This window comes from Tamandua tetradactyla, chromosome 22, assembly GCF_023851605.1.
Source record: "Tamandua tetradactyla isolate mTamTet1 chromosome 22, mTamTet1.pri, whole genome shotgun sequence".
Taxonomy (NCBI): Eukaryota; Metazoa; Chordata; class Mammalia; order Pilosa; family Myrmecophagidae; genus Tamandua; species Tamandua tetradactyla.
In genome coordinates, this window is record NC_135348.1 from 7,698,630 (window position 1) to 7,710,780 (window position 12,151).

The following is a 12,151-nucleotide window of genomic DNA, read 5'->3' on the forward strand; positions in this document are numbered from 1 at the left end:
AAGCAAAGTTTTTGCTATGATTCAGAGCAGGCATCCTAGATTAGGAGACTCCTTCACATGTTAATACCTTATCAACACCAATACTTCTTCTAGGAGAGTCGTTGTGTCTTCTCAGAGAGTTACCTGTTATAATTGGGTTGTTAGTTCTTTTGTTGTTGAGCTGTATAATTTCTTTATGTCCACAGGATATCAAGCCTTTATCCGATATGTGGTTTGAATAGACACGTTTCTGAAGAGCAAATACAGATGGCTAAAAAGCATGTGAAAGGATGCTCATTTTCATTAGCTGTAAGGGAAATGCAAATTAAAATGACAATGAGATACCATCTCACAGCCTAAGAGTGGCTGCTATTAAACAAACAGTAAACTTACAAATGTTGGAGAGGATGTGGAGAGATAGCAACACTTATTCACTGTTGGTGGGAATGTATAATGGTGCAGCTGCTGTGGAAGACAGTTTGGTGATTCACTAGAAAACTAAATGTTGAGTTGCCTTATGGCCCAGCCACACCAATACTTGGTATATACCCAGAAGAGTTGAGGGCAGTGACACAAACAAACATTTACACACTGATGTTCCTGCTGGCACTATTCAGAAATTGCAGAAAGATGGAAACAATCCAAGTGCCCATCAACAGTCGAATAGATGAACAAAATATGGTATATACATACAATGGACTATTATGCAGCAGTGAGAAAAAATGACATCCAGAAACATATGACAATGTGGATGAACCTTGAGGACATAATGCTGAGTGAAATAAGTCTGAAACAAAAGACAGACACTGTATGATTATGCTATTATGACTCTGATAAAAGTTATCTCAGGATTTATACTGCAAACTATAGCAGACCTAGAGGCACACAAAAGGTATAGGTGGAGGAAATGCTACCCAGAGAGGTTGAATCTAAATGCAAAGGAATGGATAGAAGTCATGGTAACTAATTAGCGGATTTATAAGTAACATTGCCATATTGAAGGAGACAATGAGTGAAAGGGAATGAATAGTGCCATATATCCCACTGATTAAATTTACAATTATAAATAAGTTCTTCACATGAACTATTTCAATGGATTGATAGTGTCCAAAGAGTCAATAGTAGGAGGGTATGGGGGGAAACTAAAATTGCATGCTATGGCCAATAATTAATAGGAAGACATCAATAGAATCACAGCACTGCTGGGGGCAACAAACTGGATGGGGGAGGGACAAATGATAAGGAGTAGTTTTGATTTGACAGTTGGTGACATTATGTTTGCTGATTCTTTGTCATTATGGACCAATGACAATTGTCTAAAATTGAGAGTGCTGCTCATTGTACAACCAAGCAAAGATACTGCAAGACATGGTTTGTTTATTTTGGCCATTATTCATGAGGCCCAATAGATGGAGACAACCGAAGGGTCCAATGACCGAGAAGCACAATGGCATCCGGTGATACATTTATATGGTGGAACATGGCATGGCTACTAAAAGGAGGGACGTCAAGGGGGTACACAACAAACCGAATAAACCTTGGGAACACTGTGTTGTACAAAATAAGCCAGAAACAAAAGAACAAATATGCTAAGGTCTCTCTCAGAAAATACTTCTAAGAAATTGGGAGACTAGATTGTGGGCCCTTAGAGCAGCCACATTTGGTCTGAAGTTGTAGGTGCATTTCTGGATTCTGAGACACTGAGCTATATGTGTATCAGCTGATATTTCCCTGGAACTTTGAGTAGCTCTGTGACACGTAGGACCCAGAAATGGAATGCTACAGCCCTGAGAGTTAGCATAGCTGTATAAAATAACAGTTGAAGTTACCAAAAAAAGAGATCAGGCTTCAATTAGAGTTTAAAACAAAGCCAATCCAGCTGGGTCTAAGGTAAATTAGAATGCAGGGTAAAAGACGATAGGGTATATACTCTAGACCTTAGCTACTGTATGAGATCAAAGGCAGAGAGGTTTATTTTGCCTAAAACCTAAATTTTCTGCACAACCTTTCTGGATAGCTCATTTAAACAACCCACACTCCTGGAATCCAGAACAGGATTATAATTCTTATATTCTTATATTAATTATAATTCCTTATAATTTTGTATAACTTAATGCAATATCAGGATACATCTCAGACTATGGTGGGCTGATGATTAAAGAGTATTGGTAGAGTCCCTTATGATCTGAAGGGGGAAAAATATATGGACCTATTAAACTTTCCCATCTGGGAAACCCTGGGTACTCTCTCAACCATTGGAGACTCCCAAGAGAATAGGCCAAACCCTGGATTTTGAGGCTCACCCTTATGACTATTATTTTTGTAGGGGAGAAGCTATGACTACCCACAATGAGGCCTAAGAGTTGCTTCCAGGAAGCCTCCTTGCTCTTTAGATGTGGCCTCTCTCTCTCTCTCTAAGCCAAATTCTGCAAGGAAAATCATTGTCCTTCCCCCCTACATGGTACAAGCCATTCAGAGGTGCAAATCTCCCTGACAACATGGGGCAGGACTCCCAGGGTTGAGTCTGGTCCTAGCACCGGGGGACTGACAATACTTTCCTCACCAAAAGGGGGAAAAGAACTATAATAAAATAAGGTATCACTGGCCAAGAGAGGTCAAATGGAGTCAAGAGGCTATTCTGGAGGCTGCTTTGATGCAAGAGCATATGCTCTTATGTTCTTATGCACTATCAGTTAGATAGTGCTAATTGCCATGGTTTGCTAACACCCAACCAACATCACTTCTGTTGACTCTTAAGAATACACAGGGCTTGAACTGAGACTCTATAATGGTCTCATGAATTAGGCTTGCCTAATATACTTCCTGGAGGGTTCCTAGGTCAGATAAATTCTGAAACTCAGAGGGACCAGCCTTTCCAGGATTATCACTTAATTACATGCCCCTATCCTTTAGTGTGGACACCCCTTCTCAACATGACAAAGTCAGAATAGGGAAACTATGGTGATACATACAGTGGACTATTGAACAACCTCAAGAAGGAATGAAGTTGTGAGGCATGCAGCCAGGTGTATGAACCATAAGGACTGTATGTTGAATGAAATGTTAGGAACAAAAAGACAAGTGTCATGTCTCAATCATATGGACTGACTATAATATAAAAATTCCTGAACTGAAGTTGAAAGCGTGGTTTATCAGATTGGGACCTATTATAAAGGGTCCTAGATTGAAAACTCGTACAGAGGTCACATATATTCAGGAGTTGTAACCGTTATATCTAAATTCTGAGATACTGAGTTATTTGCATATAACAACAGAACTTTGGGTATTTATGTGACACCTGAGACTCAGAATTAGATCTCTGAAGCTATGAAAGTCGGAGTACCGCATACAGGAACTGTTTAAAAAGTTGAAAAAGCGATCTGACTTCAAATAGAGATATGAAGGAAGCTGATCTGGATAAATCACAATACAGGGTAAAGGATGATACCACCTGTATTTTAAAACTTTAACTTCTGTGTGAGACCAAAGGGAGAGATATTTATTTGGTGCAGAATTATATTTTGGGTAGTGCATTACCTAATTTAACTTGTATGGTCAGTTTAGTTGAACACAGTAACTATGTAGAATATTGAATAGGGTGTGAGATTTTGTTAGTTTGTCAAGGTTAGTGCGATGCCCCATATAGCCCAGACTAATTTGGGCAGTGAATAAAGAAGTATTTGCAAAATCCCCTTGGGGGACTGGGGAGAAAGGAGGAAATATTATCCTTCCTCATTTAGGGGAATTCCTGATATTCTTGCAAGCAGTGGGGACAACCAAATCAGTAGGCTGAGCTCTCGATCTTGGGGTTTGCCCCTATGAAACAAATATACCCTGCAAAGGATAGGCTAAGCCTACTTATAATTATGCCAAAGAGCTTCAACAAAAAGAGAACCTCTTTTGTTGCTCAGATGTGGCCTCTCTCTCTAAGCTGACTCAGCAGGTGAATTCACTGCCCTTCCTCCTATGTGGGACACGATTCCCAGGGGTGTAAATCTCCCTGGCAACGTGGGACAGATTCCTGGGATGAGCTGGGACCCAGCATCAAAGGACTGAGAAAGCCTTCTTGACCAAAAGGGGAAGAGAGAAATGAGACAAAATAAAGTTACAATGGCTGAGAGGTTTCAAACTAAGTCAAAAGGTTATCCTGGAGGTTATTCTTATGCATTATATATACATATATATCTCTTTTTAGTTTATGGTGTATTGAAGTGGCTAGAGGGAAGTACCTGAAACTATTGACCTCCTTGATTCTCTTATTTTATTTTATTTTTTACTTTATTTATTTTTTATTTATGATACATAACCACATACAAATACAAACGTTCTTATCATACGATCATTCCATTCTTGTCGTATAATCAATAACTCACGCTATCATCACATAGTTGTATATTCATCATCATGATCATTTCTTAGCACATCTGCATCGATTCAGAAAAGGCAATAAAAAGAAAACAGAAAAAAATTCATACATACCATAACCCATTACCCCTTCCTTTCACTGATCACCAGTATTTCAATCTACTGAATTTATTTTAACATTTGTTCCTCCTATTATTTATTTATTTTTAATCCATATGTTTTACTTGTCCATCGATAAGGTAGACAAAAGGAGCAACAGACACAAGGCTCTCACAACCACACAGTTACACTGCGACAGCCATATCATCATACAATTATCTTCAAGAAACATGGCCACCAGAGCACAGCTCCACATTTTCAGGCAATTCCCTCCAGCCTCTCCATTACATCTTAACTTAACAGGTGATATCTATTTAATGTGTAAGCATAACCTCCAGGATAACCTCTCGACTCTGGAGTCTCTCAGCCACTGACACATTATTTTGTCTCATTTTGCTCTTCCCCCTTTTGGTCGAGAAGATTTTCTCAATCCCTTGATGCTGAGTCCCAGCTCATTCTAGGATTTCTGTCTCACGTTTCCTTGATTCTTGAAGACAATTGTATAAATATAAAGTTTTTATAATGTGACTGTGTGATTGTGAAAATCTTGTGTCTGATGTTCCTTTTATCCAGGTTATGGACAGATGAGTAAAAAATATGAATAAAAAATAAATAAATAATAGGGGGATAAGGGGTAAAATAAAGTGGGTAGATAGAAATACTAGTGATAAATGAGAGGGAAGGGTAAGGGATATGGTATGTATGAGTTTTTTTTTTCTTTTTTATTTCTTTTTCTTGAGTGATGCAATTATCGATCATGATCATGAATACACAACTATGTGATGATACTGTATGTCACTGATTGTACACCATATATGGACCGTATGTATGTGAGGATTTGTCAATAAAAATATTAAATGAGAAAAAGAAGAAAAAGAAAGTCAGAACAGGCATTGCCCAAGCATCCCTGTGGATTGGGAGAAGGATTTAAGGAGAAGGAGGAGGTATAACAGAGAAAAAGAGATTTAACAAATAAGTATGGCTGCTGAATCACTGTATTACTATATCTTCTAGCTGCCAGTGTTCTGGAGCAGCTAGAAGGAAAAATCTGAGATGATGGAATGGTAGCCCATGACAAACTCTGGGATCTGTCCTGTAACTACTTGTTGAAGTGTGCTTTGAAAATTGTTGTTTTTTTCTTTCTTTGTTTTGCATATATGTTATAATTTACAATAATAAACATTTTAAAAAGTTACATGTTAACTTCTTCTTTGGAGTTCCACTTTTACTCTGAAAGCCAGGAATCCTGAGTCTCTACAAATAGGATCTTGAAACTTCCTTCACCAACCTTCCTAACTTTGACAAGGGGGTGAGTGTTGCTTCAAACTTGTCTGGAGTTCTCGTAAGGACCTTAATGATCCCTGCACTGGTTTGAAAAGATGTATGTCCCCTAGATAAGCCATGTTTTAATCAAAATCCCATTTTGTAAACGTAGAATAATCCTTATTCAATACTGTATGCTTGAAACTATAATCAAATCATCGCCATGGAGATGTGATTTAATCAAGTGTGGTTGTTAATCTGGATTAGATGATGACATGTCTCCACCCATTTGGGTGGGTCTTGAGAAGTTTCTGGAGTCCTATAAAAGAGGAAATGTTTTGGAGAATGAGTGTGATTCAGAGAGAGCCAGAGAAGAACAACATAGCCATGAGAGCCCACAACCCAGCGACCTTTGCAGACGAAGAAGGGAAACGCCTCCCGGAGAGCTTCATGAAACAGGAAGCCAGGAGAAAGCCAGCAGATGAGGCCATGCTCACCATGTGCCCTTCCAGCCAAGAGAGAAACTGTGACTGTGTTCACCATATGCCTTCTCACTTGAGAGAGAAACCCTAAACTTCACTGGCCTTCTTGAACCAAGGTATCTTTCCCTGGATGCTTTGATTGGACATTTCTACAGACTTGTTTTAATTAGGACATTTTCTCGACCTTAGAACTGTAAACTAGCAACTCATTAAATTTCCCTTTTTAAAAGCCATTCCATTTCTGGTATATAGCATTCTGGCAGCTAGCAAACTAGAACAATCCCCAACCTATGCCCACATAAAGGTATAAACTCAGATATATATGACATACAACATTGGTTTTCTACAACTCAACTCAAGTTCTATTTTGAATTTCCTATTTCAAGTGGTTGACAATACCAGAATCTTTGTCAATTCCGAGTATCCCTCCTTTTTCTCCTCCTGGAAATTGGATCTAAATTTGAGAAGGTCTAATATGGTAGCACATTTTGGGGTTGGGATCTCTGGTCCTCAACATCATCTATCTACACAGGTATCCAATGGAATATTCATCATTCCAGCTCAGTTGTTTTCATAGGCCTCTATTGAGTTTAGTCCTATCTGCAAACTTCCTCTAAGTCTGGAGGCTCTCCTCTTCCATCTCATATTTTTGTGTACAGGAATAGCGCTTTGCTCCCATTTCAAATCAGGGCATAGGCAATCTCTGGGAACCTGTTTAGTTCCCATCTGCTTGCTTACACCATGCATCCATGTCCTCTCTCTGGGACTTGTACCTTCTTGGGCTATATTCAGGAAATACAGCACATGTTCCCTTTGTTCTTGGATTCTACAAACCCATCTATGGATTTTTTTTTTTTTTGCTTTCCAGGAATGCATGGGGTGGGGGTGGGGGCGGGACAGGGTACAGACTCCCTATCTCTGAAAGAGTAGTAGATATCTGCCCAGCTATTGCACTTCCTTCTACTACCCTCTCCTATTACCAATCACAACTCCCTCACTTCCCAGCACAAGAAATGCTTTTTTTTTTTTTAGTTTTATATTTTCCTAAGAGTGGAAAACCAAACTCTTACAAAATGATGAAACAAATAATTCTTCATTTAATTCTCATAAAAACCTGAGAAGGTAGTATTATCATCATCATCATCATCATCTTACTTCACAGATAAAGAAACTGAGGCCCAGAGAACTTGTCTAAAGTCCCAAGTTCGTATTTATTAGAGCATGAATTTAAACCTGGAACTTTGGCTGGCAGCAGAGCAGGAGTGCTTAACTATTCTCCTGGTTAAAGGTAGTTATATTTATCATGATGATAATAATCGTTAGAAGTTATTGTGTAAAAGTGACAATTCTAGCAATAAAAAGCTTAAGGCTGATTTTTTTTTTAGAGTAAGCAGGAAGAAAATTTATTAGGTATACCTGTGAGAGGACATGCGAGCACTTGCACAAGGACAGAGGTGAGGGAGGTGAGAGGCAATAGGCAACGTGAGGCCATTTGCTTTTATAGATTAGCATTATTTATTCACCCTCCCACTTCTAAAGACTGATTAAAAGCTAAATCACAATAAAATTTATAATTGTCATATATGTGAGACAAAGTGTATGTTACCAATTCACTCACTGAAGAGATGCTAGTAATTATTTTTGGTCACGATAGTCGCAAAGTCCTTAGACCTTAGACTGGTCTAGAGAAGAATTTTTTTTTTAAATCATTTTATTCACATACCATACAGTCCATTCTAAGTGTACAATCAATCGTTCTTGCATATACTTATGCATTCACCACTACATTCAATAGGAGAACATTCTTATTTCTTCTAAAGGAAAAAATTTCCATACCCTTTATATCTCTCTATTATTGACATTTAGCTTTGGTACAGTGCCTTTGTTACAATTAATGAAAAAATATTACAACCTTACTGTTAACCATAGACTTTAGTTTATATTAATTACTTTTCCCATATAACACTCTATTATTAAAACCTTGCAATAGTGATGTACATTTGTCCTAGTTCATGTAAGAACTTTCTTATATTTGTACACTTAACCAGCATTGGTTTTGCTAGGTTATACAGTCCCAGCTTTTATCCTCTAGTGTTCCTTCTGGTCACATACAAGTCTCTAGCCTTCCTCTTTCAACCATACACACACTCAGCTTTGTCAATTACACTTACCGTATTGTGCTACCATCACACAGTATTTTGCTGTCCATTTTTGAACCTTTACAATCAACCTTATTGAACATTCTGTACTCCTTAAGCATCGATTGCCAAATCTCTGCCCTCTTTCTATCTCCTGATAACCTATGCTCTCAATTAAAAAAAAATTTTTATTAATTTTAAATTAAAAAATATGACAAGAAACACAAACATTCTTAATATATAATCATTCCATTCTACATATATAATCAGTAATTCACAATATCATCACATAATTGCATATTCATTATCATGATCATTTCCTAGAACATTTGCATCAATTCAGAAAAAGAAATAACAGATAACATAAAAAGAAATAAAATGAAAACAGAAAAAAATTATACATACCATACCCCTTACCCCTCCCTTTCATTGATCACTAGCATTTCAAACTAAATTTATTTGAACATTTGTTCCCCTTATTATTTAATTTTATTCCATATGTTCTACTCATCTGTTGACAAGGTAGATAAAAGGAGCATCAGACACAAGGTTTTCACAATCACACAGTCACATTGTGAAAGCTATATCATTATACAATCATCATCAAGAAACATGGCTACTGGAACACAGCTCTACATTTTCAGGCATTTCCCTCTAGCTGCTCCATTACATCTTGAATAACAAGGTGATATCTGCTTAATGCATAAGAATAACCTCCAGGATAGCCTTTCAACTCCGTTTGAAATCTCTCAGCCATTGACACTTTGTCTCCTTTCACTCTTCCCCCTTTTGGTCGAGAAGGTTTTCTCAATCCCTTGATGCTGAGTCTCAGCTCATTCTAGGATTTCTGTCCCACGTTGCCAGGAAGGTCCACGCTCCTGGGAGTCATGTCCCTCGTAGACAGGGGGAGAGTGGTGAGTTTGCTTGTTGTGTTGGCTGGAGAGAGAGTATGCTCTCAATTTAAACTTTCAAAGTTTGTTCATTATAGTAGTTCATATTAGTGAGATATACAATATTTGTTCTTTTGTTTCAGGTTTATTTTGCTCAACATAATGTCCTCTGTTTCATTCAACATTGTTGCATGCTTCACAATTTCATTCCAGCATTCCCTTCTGCAGCTGCACAATAGTCCATCCTATTTATACCCAACAGTTCTTCCTTTTGCTCATCAGCTGATGGACCCTTGGGCCACCTTCATACATCAAACAATGCTGCCATAAACCTCAGTGTGCAAAAGTCTATTAGTTTTCTTGCTTTCAGTTCTTCTAGGTATATCCTTAGTAATGGGATTACTGGATCATATGGCAATTTTATACTTCTGAGGAATCATCACACTGCTCTCCAGAGCAGCTGCAGAATTCTACCTCTGTATCAACAATGAACAGGTCTACTAAAAAAGGATCTTGACTCATCTTTTTCACAAGAGATAGAGAAGTTTTGTACTGAGCTATCCCAGACCTTCAGGGCACCACAGGGAAAAAGCACCATTGAATTGAAGGACATTGTCTCATGAGAAAAAAACATTTTATTATGAATTTTATTGTGCTGGGATTTGAAAAGATTAGCATGGAGAACTGATACAAGTAATCTCTTCAAATTACACATAGTAGAGGTCTATCAAATTATCTTTCTCCTTCATTAGATGTACAAATTGTATAGTTAAGGATAGGGAATGTATCTTTTTCATCATTGTATCATCAGCACTTACCACAGTGCCTGTCATATGTCTCAGTAAATATTTGTCATATAAATAAATTGACCTTTTCTAAGTATGGTGGGCATGTATATGCATGCATGTAATTTTTTAAAAACTTTTTTATTGTATAATGTTCTAGTTTGCTAGCTGCTGGAATGCAAAACACCAGAGATGGATTGGCTTTTAATAAAAGGGGATTTATTTTGTTAGTTCTTCAGAGGAAAGGCAGCTAACTTTCAACTGAGTTTCTTTCTTACATAGGAAGGCACAGGGTGATCTCTGCTGGCCTTTTCTCCAGGTCTCTGGGTTCCAACAACTTTCTCTGGGGTGATTTCTCTCTACATCTCCCAAAACCTGGGTGAGCTGCTTGGGCTGTGCTACATTGCGCTCTCTCATTTAAGCACCAGTCAATTAAGTCAAACATCATTCATTGCAGCAGGCACGCCTCCTAGCCGACTGCAGATGTAATCAGCAACAGAAGAGGTTCATGTACCATTGGCTCATGTCCACAGCAACAGAACTAGGTGCCTTCACCTTGCCAAGCTGACAACTGAATCTAACTACCACATATAGTATAGCACATATACAAAGCAAAGAAATAAAAAAGCAATAGTTTTCAAACTACTCTTCAAAAAGTGGTTACAGGATAGATCCCAGAGTTTCTCATGGGCTACCATATGATCCTCTCATATTTTTACTTCTAGCTGCTCCAGAATATAGGAGGCTAGAAGGCTTAAATACTTTTTTATCATCAGAATAAACTTTTTTTCCTTCTTTTTTTGTGAACAATAGCATATATACAAAAAAAGCTATAGGGCGGGCCGCGGTGGCTCAGCGGGCAAAGTGCTTGCCTGCTATGCCGGAGGACCTCGGTTCGATTCCCGGCCCCAGCCCATGTAACAAAAACAAAGAAACAAAATACAATAAAAACAAGAAAATGTTTAAAAATGTTTCCCTTTCTTCCTTCCTTCCTTCCTTCTATCCTTCCTTCCTTCTCTCTGTCTTTCCTTTAAAAAAAAAAAAAAAAAAAAAAAAAAGCTATAAATTTCCAAGCACAGCACCACAATTAGTTATAGAACATATTTCAGACTTTGACATGGGTTATAATTTCACAATTTTAGAGTTTTACTTCTAGCTGCTCCAAAATGCTGGAGACTAAAAGAGCTATTAATTTAATGATTCAATATTCATATTCATTTGTTAAGTCCTATCTCCTATGTATAATTCCACCATCACCTTTGATCTTTCCATCCCTCTCTTGGGGTTGTTTGGGCTATGGCCATTCTAACTTTTCATGTTGGAAGGGTCTGTCACTAATATGGGGTAGGGAGATGGAACTAGCTGATGTTCTGGAGAGGCTGGGTCCTCTAGGTTTCAGGACTTATCTGAACCAGGGACCCATCTGGAGGTTGTAGGTTTCTGGAAAATTACTCTAGTGCCTGGAACCCTTGTGGAATCTTATAAATTGCCCTAGGTGTGCTTTAGGATTGGCTGGAATGGTCCAAGTTGGGGTGTATGCATGCACTTTTGTAGTAATAGAACTTCGTGATTATACAGAAAGTTGTCAGTATAATGCCCTTAACTGATTTTTCTAAAATTTCACCATCTTTCTTTGTACAAGGTAGTTGCTATTTCAACTTTTTTACAAGTTAGTTTTACAAAGTATATCAAGTAATACACCTTAAAATTGGACAAAGTAATTTTTTACTGTTTAAAGACTTTTTATTATGAAAAATTTCAAACATACAAAAATAAAGAGAATAGTATAATAAATTCCCATGTACCAATTATCTGGTTTCAAAATTTCCAGCTCTGGCCTATCCTGCTTCAACCATAACCCCACTCACTCAGACCCTAGATTATTTTCAAGCTAACTCAGACACTAAATCATTCAGTGTCACAGTAATTTTAAAAAGCATCCTTGTATAACTACGCTTTAGTTTACAAAGCAAACTCATACACATTATCTCTTTTCCATTGTCATGGCTCTGTCCTTTCCTCTACTGAAAAGGAACCAGGTTAAAAGAAATTAGTTTGGTCACACTCCTATAAATACTGTAGTCTAACGTGAATTCTTTTTTTACAAAACCAATCTTAGTACTCAGTCCCTAGTGTAGTGTATGGCATTG